Source organism: Hippoglossus stenolepis, chromosome 1 (genome assembly GCF_022539355.2).
Source record: "Hippoglossus stenolepis isolate QCI-W04-F060 chromosome 1, HSTE1.2, whole genome shotgun sequence".
In the NCBI taxonomy this organism is placed as follows: domain Eukaryota; kingdom Metazoa; phylum Chordata; class Actinopteri; order Pleuronectiformes; family Pleuronectidae; genus Hippoglossus; species Hippoglossus stenolepis.
The window spans coordinates 23,382,918-23,401,641 of record NC_061483.1 but is presented as its reverse complement, the minus strand read 5'-3'; positions in this window follow the sequence as shown (position 1 = coordinate 23,401,641).

The following is an 18,724-nucleotide window of genomic DNA, read 5'->3' as shown; positions in this document are numbered from 1 at the left end:
TTTTTTTTTCCTACTGCTGTCTTGGAACCTCGACAGGAAAATGCACTGTATTGAATAGCGCTCGGTCTTCGAGCCCCATTCCTCATCTTAATATACAGATGAGACCTCTAAGTCCTGTGGTACAGCAGCGGCACAAGGTTGCAATTTGGATTAGATCTGAGGAATAACAACATGTTTACCATGTAGTACCATGGTAATCTTTCACTTTTATGTGGTAAGCGCCGGTTGCTTTCCTATTTTATTGGGTATTACTTTTGTTTTATGGAGCAGTTTTCACATCCTGCCCTTGATGATAGTGGCCTCACTCTCTGTTAGCACCAGCAGAGCAGGCCTACTGATGAACACACAGCACGAAGGGGTGATTATGGAGTGCTAAACTAATGATTGCCGATGAGAAGCTGTTCTCTCCACAGAGCAAATTCATTTCTCTTTTACTAGGAGTTAATGGCTTTAAGGAGATGAAATCTGGTCACTAGGGAAAGCCATCTTAAAAGACTGCAGGTAGCTTATTCCATTTGTCTAAAGTCCTATTTCTGTTATACCAGAGCATATGGGCCAAGTGTTGTTTAAGCAGCTGAATACAACTCACACATTGGCCAGCACACGAGTATAAGTCTATATTTCTGATATCAGATCCATCATCAGAACCTGTATGTGAATTCATTGAACATGTCAGGGTAAAGTGGTAGACTGGAGGGACTATTAAGCACGTCACCTGTGAGTGATCATTGCAGAATCTCTGCACACTACACCGGTGCTCTGGATGTGTTCTGCCATGTCAACAGGTTACACAGGAGGTCACACAGGAGGGGGATGGGATGACACGGGGCAATCTTTATGGAAGCACTCAGTGATGGACCCAGTTCACTGCCCATGCATCTGGAGGTCCTTAACCTCCTGTTGGTAGCTCTTTATTATTAATGTAGCAGCTGAAGCTTGGCCTCATGTTATGGTAGAAGCTCAAGGCCTCTAAACGGCACAGCCCGAGCACATTTGCTGCATACAGTACTAGGTAAACATTTATGAATGATTTAGGAGTGCAGAGTGAGTTGGTAAAGCTCTGCAGATACATCATGGCACTCCCAGTTGCTCTCCGCACACTTTTCAACCTTTGCAATGAACTCTATAGAAACGTTGTACTTTTCAGAGTCGACCGTAAACCTATCAACCCCTCATTCTGTTGGAGCTCAACGAGGTGTGTTGTTTCCCCTAAATATATTTGTTTTAGATTATTTTTACACTTCTCATAATATCACAAAGATCTCTAACTTCTCTCTTTCTGTAACAATGACCTTGAACATTGTAAAATACTAAATTAATATATAATAAAAACAATACAGCCTCAGATTTGTGATAAATTATAAATGCCTTACATCTTGTTTAATACCAAAGCACCAGAAACCACATGTAGCGTATTCCTAATTTTCCTAAAGTGCCTTTTGTGATAAAGATTTTTCTTAGATGGGTTTAATCCAAAACTTGTTTGATTGATTAATCACAATGTTTGTGTCAAAAGCAAATTATTTAGGACAGAAAAATTATTGAAGTTGTTCTAATACACATTGCTTTGCATTACTTTGCATCACATTGCTTTGCATCCAATTTGAATTTAATTCAAATTGGGCCAAAGAACAATAGAAGTTCAAAATGCACATGTAGGATAAAATTGCTTCTGATCAAGGGAATTACACGACCCTGCCTGATTTACCTGCTCAAATACTGAGCAGCTCAATCAAAAATTCCTTTTCATCTGCTACACTCACTGGGTGCAAGGCCAAGAATGTGTTTTTTAACACATGCGGTATAATTGTGACGTGCTGTCATCTTGTTCATCTGACAGATGGTTGGTGCACCTCACACAGCTCTCTTACCGAGTGCCAGACATGAAACCTATATATTATTAAATCAGGTATATTTTGGTTGAATCCATATGTTGCAATTCTGTTGTAATGTCAAGGTGTTGTAGCTTTATCTTAATCAGATAATTTGAGTTTCCACAATTCTTCATTTGTTACACAGGACACGACATGACTGACTCTTTTTTGTGTTCAACCACCACGGCCAGCAAGAGAAAGCTGTTTGTCAAATACTGAATTCTTTGATGAAAGACTGCGTCCATGAATGGTGCTGGACCTTTTTATATAAGATCCTGTGGAACCTACAAACCCCTAACATCTTTTGAATGACAGGGAGATGTGGAGCAACATTTTCATGTTTCTTGATAGATGTGTTGGGAAACTTGTTGGGAATCTTTGTTGTTTTTTCCTCTTTTTTTTTGGTTTCACTTCCTCTAGTTCCTGTTTCTGTGTACTGCTGACTGATGTGGCTTCCGGCTCTCTCCTCTCCTGCCACGAACCTGAGCCTCACCCTCACATCAAGGCCACGAAGACACTGCAGTATATGAAGACCAGTTCAACCACCATGACTCAATGTACACCTGATTCTTTTGTGTATTTTGGAAAGTTCTTGTCATCTACCTGCCTGAAACTAACTGTATCTACTACTACTATTTCTCGAAATCTATGTCTGTATCGCATGTCTTGAAAGCCGTTCATCTTATCGGCTTCACACTTGCCCTGTGTTTTGTTAAGGGCCCAAAGAAGTGCAGTATTGACTTTGGTGCAATTGAGACACACACTACATTCAACATCAATAAACTGGGACTCGGCTACGCAAGTGACGTTGACGACAACAGCGCATTCATGTCAATAGCAACGAAAATGGGGAAATCGGGGGTCTGCGTACTGAGTCGAGCATCAATGAGTCCCATGGCAGGTCTTTACTTGCAACGGCTCAATTACTGCAGGTCACTTTTACAGTTTCAGAAAGAAAGCTGCAACCAGCATTACCACTGGCCAAGCAAAGAGCCCATTTTAAAGCTGCCACACTCACCCTGCCTCTTCTACCCTCACAACTAAGGAACTCACTCTACTGTTTGTCAGAACTACCTCGATACCGCACAACTGCTTTGTCACACATTCTGAATTTTGTATTAAACCTATTTTACAGATGTGGTAGGTAAAATATTTCTGGTGTTATTGAGCAATCATAACCTTTCAGCATAATGTAATCGATCTGAGAGAAAACTGCACTTCCTCCTTGGGGAAATTTGGCCTATCACAGGAGACTCTGACCAATCACAGAGCAGTTCGCAGAGAGGGCTCTCCTATTGGCTCTTTCACGAAGCAGATATTTGTGCACTTCCCTTCGGAGGAAAGTCTGCCCTCAATCAATGGAGGAAAATCCTACAAGAAAGATCGCTATTCCTGCAAGTGCCAAAGAAACCTACAAAGAGTGAATTATCGAAAAAGGAAAGGCAGACAATAAACGCAATAAAATGTGTGTGGGACATCTGTTGCACGCACGTATGAAGCGTGTGTATCTTCCCAAGCTCGTCTGGTAGAAGGAGCTCAGGACAGAGAGCCTCCTTCCCAAAATGTTAGTGTTTAAGCTCATGGGGATGAGACTCAACAATCAACTATTTTTCCGGTTTGGCATAAAATGTTACTTGCATTAAGGATTTAACCATGTTGTAAATTTTTCATTTATTCTATATGACTCAGTCTGTTTCTGATCATAGGTACATGGAAATAACAGCTGCAGCATCACTTAAGTCAAATATCTAATATATTTGTCTCGAAAATTGGATCATCCTACAGTGGCTGTTACAGAAAAAGTGATATATCGGTGAACATGGAGGATTTTATTATTTATTTAATATATTGCTTGCTAGTGCAGTAACAGAACCATCTACGTTGAGTTTTCCAAGACTTGTTGGTTTAGTCTGCAGAGAAACTGAACTGTGGTGAGTGCTGGTCTGTATTTTGCAGTGCATGCAGCTGTAGCTCTGCATCAGTCACTGTTGTCCCTCTCTCAATATGCAAGACTGAAACATGAAAGGAAAGTACGTCTGTGAAAATCAGCATGACGTTGTCAAACTGGACCTGTGACCTGAGCAGAAAGCACTTTCAAAACATGACGCGTCTTCAAAATGCTCAAATTAAAAGGAACAGCTTGTTGCTAGATGCCAATCACAGAATCTCAAGACAAAAATCTGACCAGAGAAAATGTAATAAAGTACAGTATAAGTGGTATAAATCATTAAGGCAGACCCACTGATTGTTCTTGTTTTCACCCTTAATTCCAAAAAGCTTACATCTATGTCATAATGTTAGCAAGGGTCAGTAATTAGTGGTATATGAGTGTCAGTGCTTTACTGCTCACAGCTTTCTTTCATATTTGCTGTTTGTAGCAGCCAAAGCTAATGACCTCTATTCGGATTTTCACCTCAGGGCGTCTTTAATGAAACCTCAGTTATCATTACTCTGTGTCAGACTGCCTGTGTTAATATAGTGGAGGTTATATTTCATGGTAGAAGGATATTGTACAGTAGTTCCACAAAGCATGAGGGCATTGTGAAAATGCAATTCACAAAGATCTCTTCATCACAAGTATTTTTCTGTTCATACCAGAGCAACGCAATTCTGATAACTAAAATTATATTTATATTGATAATGGTATGATTTTCTTTACATTTTTTGCTTTGAGGCCATTGATCCTTTTTTGTGCCACCCACAAAATATGTGAAGATGAGAGATACAGTGTTTGGTGTGTTTTGGTTCCTGCTCTGTAACTTGACCTCTTGGTTAGAGTCACAGAGCTACGTTTTTTCTTGTTTTAATTCATTTGTTGATTTATTTCAATGACTTTCTGCTCTGTTACTTAGTTTGAGACTAGGGCTGCTACTAAACTTCTGACTGCCCTCACCCAATTTGTTTGATACTTTTTACTATGTATGTGTTGAGAGGCTTGCCAACAGTAGGTGTAAAATGTTTGAGATTAAAAGTGTGGCTCCATTTGATCAGACTCGATGTCAGTTCCCCTTGATGCCATATATTCAAAATCTCTCCAATAACAACAACACAATGAAGCCCAAAGAAATCCAAGGGCAGAGAGTTGCTGTGCTGCAAGCAGAACAAACCACAGTCACCTTTCTCACAGAATTTAAATCTGCCTCAGCTATGTGTGGTTCTTTTCAAATGTCTTTCCTTTTTATCAGACTATAGTAACAGGCTACATGATGTTACTAAATGTAGTTTAAGGCTTAGTAAACCAAACTAAATTAAAGAAGGACAGTGTACTATAAAGGCATTTTGGATTAGGGGCGTTGACCCAATAAAATCCAACTCAGTTATGGGTTTAATCAATGTTGTTGGTTTGAAAGAACTATTTACTTACATAGGCAGTGTCGTAATGTTTTGATTATTGTAGAAGCAGTTAAAGTGTATGTATCTATACGCTGGATTCTACTTCATAAGGCATCAGGTGTAAAAGCTCCCTTTTCTGAATTGATGGCCAAGCAGGCATCTGTTGGTTGGTATATGTGATTGCTTTCTATACCAACCCTTTGTACTCCTACTCCATAATTCATACCTTCCATACTGTACTATATGTCCTGAGAGGTATGTCCATACTCACAAGAGTAAAAAGCACCACCTCTCAAATCATGAGGAGGCAACTGATTCTCAGATCCCAAAACAGAGGAACAAGATATGATATATTATTTAAGAGTATTGATCAAATTATATCAAATCAATGAGACGGTAGGAAAAAATAGCTGCTCGTATGAAAGTCATGCTCGGCTTAAGGTCCTTTCTGTTTGAAGTATTTCAGCCTTTCAAGAGAACATAAGCAGATCAAAGAGTAACCAGAGCTGCTAAGATAGAGGGGGAGGTATGTGTGGATGAATGGAGGAATTCCTCCAAAAGGGAATGGCCTCTGTCCATATCACACTGCCAGAGGGAGAGATGTGGAGAGACTCACAGTGCTTAGCTCTCATCTAACGGTCCTCTTCTGAAATGTGTGCAAACATCTTTGCTCAGTGGCAGTTTGAAGGGCTTTCTTGTTGTCACTGAATTTTCTAAATTAAAAGCAGCAATTCGCAAATCTAGTCAAAAACCTATTGCTATCTACTCTGTCTACAGGGGGCTTGTTCGGCCAATTCCAGGGACTAGTAGGGTCTACAGAACTTCCAAAAGGATTAGGGGGCAATTAAAAAAAGACAGCCTCCAGCAATGTTCTTTCGGGGGGTCTGAATTTCTAGCTACACACCTGAAGGCATGAACTGAACTCATGGCAAGTGATTTTTGGGACAGGCAAGCCCTGAAAAAAAGGATAACTAGCTGAGTTTCAGCAGAATATCAAACACACGTCTGAATCTTTGCCCACGTTTAGCATACGAAGGAGCTGTAAGCACAAAGCTGACATTTACTTATCGCATGATGAAGTACTTTAGGTTGTTTTCTATTTTTCGCAATTATGTTTTCTTATTAGCGATTTTGTTTTGTGATTTGTTGTGTTTTGTCATTTCCTGTTGTGATTAGCTCTTAGGCCACCATACACAGCAGAGCCTCTTCAACTCAAAATTTGTGATGTTAGCAAACTCAACAGGGAATACAAACACTTACCTCACAGGGTGTCATCATTCGGACAGTTAGTTGTATTGAAGGATGTGTTAGTTATTCCATTGACCTCAAACACCGTTTCAGCTGCACAGTAGCACTAAAACATGGTGATCTACACAGAGCACAGCTTCGAGTAGGCCGGACATGTGTCCTGCTAACAGGTCCAACACAGAACCACACAGAAGACATGTTAATCACTGCTGTGGAAATTAGTACCATTTGACAAGATTGTTTTACAAGTGAAATAGAAAACCTGGTATATTTTCTCTTACCTCTAACTGAATGTTTTTGTTAATGCTGCTTCATTATTCATTTCTCTTTCCAAAGTGCTGGCGGACAGGCTCTCCCTTGTATCACTGCAGAGCTTCATCTGAACTGATTTATCATAAGTGGATGTGCACCAGAAACCATGCAGTCTTTCTGACATGAACAATAAACATATTAACGTTAATAAGATCCCAGATATAAATGCTCTATTTAACTCGATATTTCACGAGTGTAGACATTTCACAATATACATTTTTAATTTTGTTTCTCTATTTCATTGGAACTGAGGCTGAATGTGAGATTCAGTTACACAAGTATTATCACGTACTTTTATTTTTCTAATATAATCAAGGACCCATTTTTTACAAGCGACAGTAATAATTTTTTTCTGCCTCTAATAGCCTATACATCACTGGCAGGGTGTATATTTCATTTTCCTGAAGCATGAAGGCGAATAGAAATCTTAATGATTTGCCCTTGCTAGCATAATTTTAATTATGGATTTTCCTCTACATGATCGATTTGGTGAGAGCCATAGTAATACAAGTTGTACATTCTACTGTATTAAATATTTGATATCCATTAAATTTTTTATGATTAATGTTCTGGAAAGAATCAGTTTCTTTAAGCCCCTTGGTTTTATTGCAGACTAAATTAGGGGTTTTACTCCCTTAGCAAGAGATATAGCCGTATATTGCACCAAAGCTTTGCCTGTCATGAGAAATGGAGCAATTTGATATTGATTATGAGGGATTTTTAAATTGGGAGAAATGGTCCTCAAAAGGGAGATTTTACAGATGTTCTATTTCACATTGGGGAGAATTAGATTACACAATCCAGCATGTTCTGTTCCTCAGGTTTGATGCAGTTGCACATTTATTTTTCAGTGTATTGATGTTACATCTGAGTATCACAAGACAACACACAGTCATTTCTACCCCCACCCATGTACAAGTTGTCATTATTTCCTGTATTTACAAATGTATTTATAGTGCAATCTTTTCTAAATAAGTCTTCAACTGAGATTATAAAGTATATTGGTGTACAAATTATAATAGTACTGTTATTAATGTTATTAAGGTTTTAAGGTTAAATGGGTGTTTCAATTTGTGCCTTGATTTTGACATTGCTGTGTGCTAATGCTGCTTAAATGACTGGAGCACATCTGAGCCTGTAGACCCTGAATATTGATAAAAGCTGTACTGTCCCTTTAGTACACAAAGTACTGGTTCTTTAAACGTAGTGATTTTAAAGATTTAATTGAGAAATAAGTTCCCCTTATATTGAACATTTTTGGAAGACAAATAAAACAGTTGGGACAACTGCAGTGAGTCCTATATGATTTTACTTTAAATTCAGGTTATTCCAATACCTGCTGGATCTCTGGTTGTTCTGAGTGCTGTCTGTGTCCTACATTACAGAATTAAGAGCATGTAGCTATAGCATTAGTTGTCTGTCCACCATTGTTCACGTTGACATAGACTTTCAATTATTAAGTAGTCTTCTGTATAGGATGTCCATTGAAACAAAGTGGTATGAGTTTGACAAAGTCCTTATCGTGTTATACACTAGTACTACTAGTTTTCAGTTTAGTTGGATCATTAAATATAAAAACGCTCTCTCTCCCATCACTGATACTACTCTTCTTCCATGACACATTTTCTTTAATAATTTACCATCCCCAATGTAATTGTTTCTGCCAAACACAATGTAGGTTATGCTTCACTCGCAAAGCCCCTCAATCAGTATGGGATAGTCCCATAGGATTGTGTAACTTTTTTATACATTTTTATTATGACAGGTTTAAGTGTTACAGGGGAGATAAGTTACAAGTTAAAATCACCCCAACCTCCAAAATCATATCTCATCCACTGAACAGGTACAGTGCCTCATACAGTCCAATCTTTAACCAACTATCCTGACTGTGTATCTGATGGTAGAGGACCCCAGCGCATTCCTATCTCTGAACACCGAGGTGTCGGAGGGCAGCCCAGTGCATGTGGAGATATGGGGGAGCCGCAACAACAGGAGAATAATGAGGCACCAAACCCTGACGCCTGAGTTTTGCAATTCCTAACGATTCTGGTTCCAGTTCAAAGGAGAAAGACCCACTTGAAGCCAATTTTAATTTCCCACTACAGAACAGTGTGAATCTCATCTGGTAGAAGAATAAGAGGTATCGCACTCTCCACTCCACACCTAACAGCAAAAAGCACCTGCATTATGTCCGACTGAGAAGGTAATGTATCCTACAGGTTGAGGACTGTAGATAAAAAAAAACTCTGATAATAGCCTCTAATGTCAACAAAATCAAATTTGCCACATTGTCATTTTGCAGGATTTGAATGTTCAGTCGTCCATGTCAGCTGAGAGAGATTCTACACATCTCTATTCATCGCACCACCGCCACTTATGTGAAATGCAATAAAAGCGAATAGCTCTTAAATTTATCTTGGAAGTGTTCAAAGTCTCTGAGCTTAGCAGCCGTCTCACTTATGTAACAACTTCTACCAGGAATGGCTTTGGCATGTTTCTCTCATTTGATGTGGGGGTATAATTCTTAATGTAGAAATACAGGTATCTTTCCCATGTTCCCAGATTCCACTGTAGACGAGCCACAGCCAAAAAGGTTTACTCATCTTGATCTCAGGTAGTAAAAAAGTGTATCACACAACAGCAGTCGTTTGGCGTCTGCCAATCAGAGGAAAGAAGTGATGCGCTGAGAGTTGTTCCTATTATAATACACATAACCGAAAAGTGTTGTTTTTTCCAGGGGAGTAATTGTCACTTCATCTTTAGCCCTCAGCATCTCTGACAAAATGTTTATCTCACCGTGGCTCAGGCAGTATTGTGGGTTGGGTATAGACATAAATTGCATTTTTATGCTGTTCTGTTGAAAGCCGTGGGTAGACACTAAAACGCTATTTCAGAAAATCTTACTCTGCTACATTTACTGCTTACTTGGGATTTCTCTCCAGTTCCCCCTCTTAATATTACTCCCACATGACAACCCTCCATGCAACACTCTCTTGTATCTGCAAGTTCATTATCATCAATAAGTCAAGTATATTCTATCTTTCATCATCATATCATGCATTCCGACCGCAGCACCTTTTTTCTGCAATGTAAACCAATTTATTTTTCCCCTCTATTGCAGATAGTATTAAACAATGCCCTAAGAGTAGAGGCTGTCTGAATGGGAATGATTTATTACAAAGAGAGAAGTCTGTGTGTCGGTTTGCAGAGCTCTGCAGTGCAAAATAACCTCATTTATATTCTATATTGCTCAGGCTGCCTCACTTAATATTCCTATCAGCACTCGTACGCCATGCCGTCTGTTGGCTCTGCCTGCAATACAGCGAAGGCCTTTGAAAAAGTGTACAAACAATATTATACACATTTCATCAGATTAGTGCAATGCAGCAGGAGTGCCTTAAATACAAAACAGCAGGGTCAAGTGAGCCACAGGGCTCAGTGTGTGACAATAGATCCTAGACCTGTAAAACGAATTCAGTAACAGGATGTCGCCTGCCATTGTTTTGCTTGTATGTACATGAGAGGTGAACATAACAATCAGTAAATAAGGTGATCACACCACCTGTTATGCCGCCATAAAGCATTAACATTGAGACGTTATGTTGTATCTCTCAGATCTACAAGATCTACAGACAGTGGTGGGATGTAATCAAGTACATTTACTTCATTACTGTACTTAAATACATTTTTCATGTATCTATACTTTACTTAAGTAGATTTCATCTCTGGTACTTTTTACTTTTACTCCACTACATGTGGAGTAAAATATACTTAATGGTGGACCGTTGCATTAGGAAGTACTTTTATTTTTAATTCTTTCGGTATGTTTAAAACTAAGTACTTAATTTTACACTTTTGTCTATTTATTTGTACTTTGACTTTGAGTCAAATGTTTGAATGTCTACAGAAATGTTAACATTGTTGAACGATATTTCAACTATTTGAACAGCCAAGAAACTTTTGATGATTTCTTTACAAGTTTTAAGGAGAACCACCAATAATTTACTGGTTTCAACTTTTAAGTTGTGATTTTCTTTTCATAGCCTGAGAGTTATATCCTGCAAACCTTTTGGAAGAATAATTGAGGATTTCCTCCTGCAGCTCTAAGATAATGTAAGAGGTATTATTCACATTTTTCACTCTTGCCTGATTTTTTTTTTTTAAACCAAACAATTTCAGAGACTCTGAAATCTGAATATTAACTCTATTATCATCTATTATTATCCCTGAAAATAATAACCAGTTTCAGCCCTAGAAGAAAATCTAGTGCCGATATTAATATGAGTTATTATCTATTTTCTGGTTGTTTTCCACACATATTGGTATTGTGACTCCCACACAAACAAGTCAATAGAATCCATTGGTTTTCTGGGCAGACAAAGATTTGAAGAAGCAACAGTACCAGCTAACTCCCTTTGTTCATACGTGTTGTATAAAACCTTCATGCCATATTAAGTTATTAGTGATGCTATTCATAGAATTAACAACAACAACAAACACATCACAGCCCAACATGCATTCCACTCAATCTTCCATCATGTAATATTAATTAAATACTTAAGCATATGGTTATAAACATGCACACAGCATCATATAGAATAATCCATCTTTCCTACCCTGTCACCATTCTTCTTTAATTAGCTAGGGCTAATTGCTCTTTATGAACTACAAGTCCCCCCACACTCCTACAACATCATCTCTCTCTTCCACACCAATTGACAATCATGACCACGGTTAAATGGCTTAAGAATGAATTTACTGTGGCCAAGAATATGTGAAGAAACATCAGCATGAAAACACACCATCGTCACAGACATAAATGTTGTTGGCAAAAATAATAAACAACAAATTATCCTAGCAAAGATACAGATACAGTCACATGGCAGGTAGAGTAAGGACAATACTGAAATGACTGTTCCGGTAGGATCGAGGTCCAAGCTCTTAAATAATTAAAAAACATTTGCTACCTTACTCCAAGAACAGGGGCTTGTACTGCTTATTGAATCAGTTTAGCCTCTTTCAGCTGAGACCTTGGGCACAGATTAATAAAGTACTTCCTGTAGAGAAAGGAATTGACAGAATTAATCGACTAGTAAGCTGAAATATATTTTACCTTGAAAGACCACAGCTATGTGATCTTCAGAAATAAGATTAGTTCAATATGAAAGGTCTATATCACTATTAAGCTTAATGGTTAATGGTGCAGTGAAGAAGATATTGTATAAATCATGTCTTTTAATTCAGAAATATACATGTTAAATACACGTAAATTAAATTTGTTGTTTCTGAGTATAGATCTATTTTATATACCACACCCACCACTATACCCAGAGTTACAGCACATTATTTTGGTTATTCTTGGCTGTATGATTGAACTATTTTCAATGAATGCCCCATATGTTTTGTGAAACATATATTAACTGCTCTAAGCATTTGGTTTATTTAATCTTTAAGAATAAAAGGCTGTTTCTTGTAATATGATTTCCTTTTTGCCCTAGGCATTGATGTAATTATTTGTTCCGTCTCAAATCAATCTCGGAGGCCATCGACTTTCGTCTGCTGACAAATTAGCGTCTGGGGGCAACGGACAATATTTTAGGACTTCCTGTGTAGACAGTGGATATCCAGGCTGAGACTGTATCTTCTGTTGGCTGCATACTGTTTACAGTCCGACGAGTCCACACAAGTTGATTAACAGCTATTAACAGCTATCTGCACATGAAAGCAGATAAATTAAAAGCCAACAGCCAATGCTTTTTGGTAATTGTGTTATATCTGTTACTCTCCACACAAACAAACAAATTGAGCCTGCGTGCTCAAACATGATTGGTCAAACTAGAAACAGAAACCAGGATTCCAGCCCCAAAATCTAGTCCCTTACCTACAGATTCTACATATTCACATGGAGAATCTTTTTATAGAATAATCGCAAATAAATACAATTAAAGATGAGACGTCATTTGAAACTAGCAGTAATGTTAAAAGACGTGAAATACTTTGTGAAAGACGGAGAATCCTGTATTGACCCACATGCCAGGTGATGTTTCCTGAGATGTGAGCGGCAGCTGTGCCACCAGTACAATGTCACACCTTTGTGCAACACAAGAGACTTTTATTCACCCACACACTTTACACAGGCCACTCAAGATGAGCAAAAAAAAGAAGAAGAAAGAAAAGAAGTATGCAGCTATTAAGAACTGGTCGATTCTCAATTCCTGCCCTCTTCACTATGTGTTCAAGAAGGCCTTAGCGAGCGCATGATTTTTGTTCAGGCCTTTTGGAAGAGAACTCTTATAGGAGGAAACAAAGGGGCAATACAGTAACCGGTTTCGGCCTTTCCTCCCAACCTTCTCCACAACACTCAGCGGAGTGGTCTCACCGTTAGCATCATAATAAGCCTTTTAATTGACATAAATAAGGATATGAGGAGAAAAGCAAGGGCCCAAGGGAAAGGTTTTGTGTTTGCCTGGACCTGATGCAGTGAATGTGTTCTGTTAATCAGATGTGAACACATGGCTGATGAGCAGGGGCCCTCTGCTAATTGGCAGTGTTTGTCTGCTGGTGGTCGTGTTCCTTCAAGGACCCTGCAGCCTCCCATTGGTATTCAGGGTACTGCTTTGTGTTCCCTGCAGCGATGCCACACTATTAGGGAGTGGGACCCAGGACCCTTCCATTTACTAACAAGGGGTGAGAGCTTTCTCTCAGCACTGAGCGGGACTCAACCCCTCCACCAAGTGCCAAACGTCCCGGGAGCAGCTTTTCCACAACAGATAGCTCCGGAAATGTTTCCACCTCAATGTTACTAACAGACATTATTGGTTGAACTGTAGGAAAAATTATAGTTGAGATTATTTTGTAACGCTACAGCAAAGGCTTCCATGATTGTAAATTATTTAATCTGTCTTTCATCTATAATTGGAAACTCTGGGTACCATAGATATCGCAGCATTATGAATGCTTTGAATCCATAATTAAACTTTCATGGAAAAGTAGCCAAATCATCAGATTCCAGTTAATTATTGAGATTATTATCTCATTAGTTTAATCTGAGTGAGTTGTTGCCTTTCACAAATCCAAACAGGCTGCAAAGTCTCTCTGATATGGTGCTACATAAAATACTAAAGAGGATTTTAAAATCAGATTTTAGGTTAAGAGATACACTGTGTATTACTTTGCAAATCCGTGGGAAGCAGCACAATAATATAATCAGAAGGTGTCTTCATGTGGATGGAATTGGCTAATGTGTCGATTTCAGACCCAAAAATGACTGAAGAGAAACTATGAGATGACTGTGACTAGTGTCGAGTACTGCGCCTAAATCTGGTGAAGCTGGCAGTAACATAATGATGTAACAATGGCAGTGGTTCATTAATTTTCTCCATTCAAATGGAAAGACTCCATTATCCTCCACTTGACACCATGCCAACATCAACCAAATCTAACCTTGTCACATATAAATTATTAAACAAAGACATGGACGTTGGTCCAAACCATCAGGTGTGAAAACGTCCTCACAGAAACCCTCACATAAAAGTGACAGTGTAAAATATAGATGATTAGAAAACCAATGGACAAAACCTGAATAAATGAGTAGAGAAAGAATGTAAATCTTTCAGACAGAGCTCGCGATCATTGAATAGTTTTGATGAGCATGAAAATCAAAACTTCACAGTGGGCAGACCCTGAACTTGATGGGAGACTTTGGAGGCATCTTCACTTTCAGATACACACTAAGCAGTATCCTATGATCGAATGGTCCCTGCAGTTAAGTTCTAAAGACTCAACGTTTAAAGCACAGTAGCAATGAAGCTCTGTGTGCATCACAATTTCTAAAAGAAAGAGACATTAGGAGTATAGACTGGAGAAAACATTTATTAGGTTTTGAGGTTATAAATATTTACAGGTCTGAATTTCCAATGGATAATAATCTGTAATGCTAAGATATAAGATGTTCAAACAGACGCTTGTATCCACACAAATCAACATGTGCACTGTCACTGTCTCTTCATCGGTGCACTATTGAATTGTCAGCTATGCTGTTTGTGTCTGGCTGTTATTAATTACCTCCTCATTTGCTCCTTTGCTGTGGAGGTTTCAAAGCAATTTCCTGTTCATGTTCACAAATTAAGATTGGACGACCCAACAACATGCTAATTACATATTGGAAATGTAGCTTGCAGTCACTTACTCTTGAATCATTGTGCTGTGAGAGGCCTCTACATGAGTGTTAGTTGTTTTAAGAATAATTCATGATGCAATCATATGAATGATATGCAGACGCACAGGAGCGTGATGAGATGCATTAACTTCCACCTCATCTGCCAGCATATGTTACCAATTATGCTTGTTACATGCTGACTGTGTTTGTTTGTTTTAGCAGGTCCCCTCAGTGTTAACATACCACATACAGTTCACCCTGAGATCTTATAGTGTGCTAAAGTCTGCAAAACCAACCCCGTTAAATATTTGATATTCAAATTAAAGAAAAGGACAATGTTCTCTAACCTTGGACTTCCTAAAGATAAAAATCGTTCCCCTATGAGCCGGAGTTTTATTTTAACTCTCCTGCTGCTTTCAGCGCTGAAACATTACCCAGTTTGACCTTAAGATTGCTATTAAAATGTATATTTTGAAAGTGAAGTTTAGTTTTGAACTCATTTCCATAAAGGTCAAGTCCTTTATGAAAATTAAGCAGTAGAGGTTTGTGATGGCAAGAAGAAAACATGCTGTCTTTCTGATGGAATCCACTGAGAGAATGCTGCTAGTTATTACTGTTTTTTTATATGCTTGTTTTTAACAGAAGTTCCTTCACTCTCGGGACACTTTTTCCTCCACGGTTCAGAACTTACAGTCAAAGCCCCTTTGGATCCACAGTTAAGGGCTACAACAACTTGTCAGTGAATCAATTAGTGAGTTCTTAGAAAACTAATAGCAACAATTTTGAAGATTGATTATTTTAATATTAATAATTTTTGAAGCAGATATACCAAACATTCATTGTTTCAAACTCCACTACAATATGAGGATTTGCAGCCTTTCTGCATCACATCTGATTATAAACATTGGGTTTGGGGCTGCTGGTCAAATGAAATTTCAAAAAATACACAATGCTTTTTAAAAAAAAAACAATTTCATGTTATTTTAACAAAACTTTATTTGATTAATACAGAACATTATTGTTGACTGCAGCTGTGTTACACATGTTCCAGACTGTTGTCTAATTTCTGGGTCGGGTTCACAGATTCTTTCATCAGGAGAACATCCAGAACATCCAGCACTGATCCAATAGTGTTAAATCAATAAACTGTATTGTATGCCTCACTGTGTGGAGGTGACTGGGATCATTCTGTAATGTGTTAGGCAAAGCTTGAATTAGAAAGAGTTTTTCCTACAGTTGTCTTAGTGTAAAATGAACTTAGCCAAAATAAGACAAAGCTGTCCTTGTTTTTTCTTTACCCACAACCTGAAAATAGTTCTATTAAGTAAGAATTACGTTCAACATTAAAGCTAAGATTGACCAGTATATCACTGGTGGAGGGTGGGATTATTAAACTAACTGCTCCAGCTACTAGTTAATGCTAAACTGGTGACTTGGTAGATGTACTGGTGGAATAAAATGGACTCATCAATCATCAAGCTAGGAATGTGACATATGTGAGTAACAGAGACGGGAACAGAACTTTTTTTTGCTCTCTCCTTTGTGCTATAGGTTACTGCTTGGGAACTGGTCAGTGTGGGGGTTCACTGGTGTACTACTGACACATGACAGTGTCAGCAGTACATGTATTGATCTTGTTTCTGATATCAGTATTGGATCAGAGCATCCCTAGTCTGGATATGTGGACCAGAAAAAGTATTTTTTCCACTTGAGGTGAGATCTTGATCATCAGAAGCTTTGTCGAGAGATAGAAGGACATGTGTATCTTGTAACAAAAACCTTCTCATTACATTTCAGAATGACTGGATTAAAGCTGGACTGACCTAAATACAACAACAGCGGGCTCTGTGCTCTGTTTTTCACCTCTGCACCACTGGCTCATCGGTCTGTCACGTAGTGTGGGAGCTGTCAACACTGACACCCTCTACTAGTTGTGTGTCAGCGATGGATGATGCAGCCTCTTTATTTAACCCTCAGTTTTACTCTACAGCCATGTTAGGTTAATGGAGTGAAGCTGGCTGCCGTATGGAGGAGGCTATGTTTGATCTGTCCAACTGATGCTGCTGAGATGGGCTCAAGATGGGATTAGCATGTTTTTCCCCAAACATCAGCAGCATTTTCCCGTCCGTTTGAAAAGCAGGGTTTGGGTGTTAATCTTTGCAGACGCAGGAAGTGGTATTAGATTCTCGTGATTGATGGATGGACATTTAGTGCATATGTTAGCAATGGAATGAGATCCATGTGGAAACTGGAAACTGAACCAGGATGTGATGGACGATGAGGGACAGTAGAGCAATTACACACGGAGGATTTAATGAATCCACCAGGGCGACGGGTTTCGTTCAGTGCAGGTGGAGATTTGATTTAGATGATGCCGATTTCTGACACGAGCATTGAGGAAATTTCCATGAACAGTTTCAGAGAGGCACAAACATTGTGTATCAGTGGAAGGTTTGGGATCTGGATGGCTTGGTTACATTTCTCTTGGGATGGAATCAATGTAAAGACCTAAATTTAACACTTTGAAAATGACTCTAGGATTGTGGGTAATTGCTTCAATACTGTTTGCAAAGTACTTTTTGATTAAAGTTTTCCAATACTTTAATTGGAAACTAAGCTTCAAACGCTATTGGCTCTCCCTCAAGCTGTTTACCTTTCTTTTCGTTACAAGCTAAGTTTTGTTTTTGTAGTTTTGGCTAGTCATTCCTCCTGAAATTAAAAAAAGGTGTTTTACTTTCGACGAGGCACCATTGGCAGAGCTTGACAACAGGTTGTTTAAAAAGGTACAAATATTACGACTGTTTATTTTAGCATCGACATCTGGGGAAAGCTCAGGGTTCAAAGTCTTGACGGCTTCAAAGAAACTGGAATGTTTTGCTTAAAATGATTTATCACCTGGGTTCCTCGACCAAAATCAAAGAATAAAACAAATCTCACAGGTTAATAGTTAGAAGATGTGAGACCCAGCAGGAGGATTTCACCCACTTTTCTTTGGTTGTGAGGACATCCATTCCTCATACTGACATAAGAAATACAGCGTGAATACATGGCTGTTTGTTCGCGCTCACACACACCTACATGCAAAGAGATTCATTAACACTGTGTACATCGTTTGAAGAAGCCATGTTTGCCTTTGGATAAAAGGCAGAACCAAAGCAAATGAAGGGATAGAGCTGTACAAGCTGTATGCTTCCATAGTCTGACAGATCAGCACATATTGATGCATAGTTGTGATCACACTTTAAATGTGCCTTACACCCAGGGAATGGCTGGATGTGAGTAATCAGGTAGATGTGACAGGAAGCACTGCTGTGATCGCACATATTTTGTCAAGCTTGGATTATTTTCTCTACATGTAATTTAATGAAAAATCCGGCTAAGATCAATCACTCCTTATAAACCAGGACCAAAACGAAAAAGGTCTTGGAGGTGCAAGGAAGATCTTATATTTAAAACATTATTCTAAATGTTTTACATTATTATACATAATGCACACGGATCATGCATTTTTAAAACTGTTCTCCCAATACATGGCTATAGGGCTGTGGATGTGCTCCCCATATTAAATCTACCTGGTACGTGATTTGGAACCTGTCATACATTGTGTCAGAATAATAAGCAATGATACAGAAAAGGGAAAAAAGAGAAATAGATGAAGGAAAGAAAATAAACAATTTGATATTTCTGCAGTGCTACTGGGAACGTCTCTTCTCTTTGGTTTGCGTTGCCTTTTTCCATTATGGCTGGGTTCAGAGAAGATTTTGACTCTGCTCGGTAGAAAAGGGAAAAATGAGAGCGA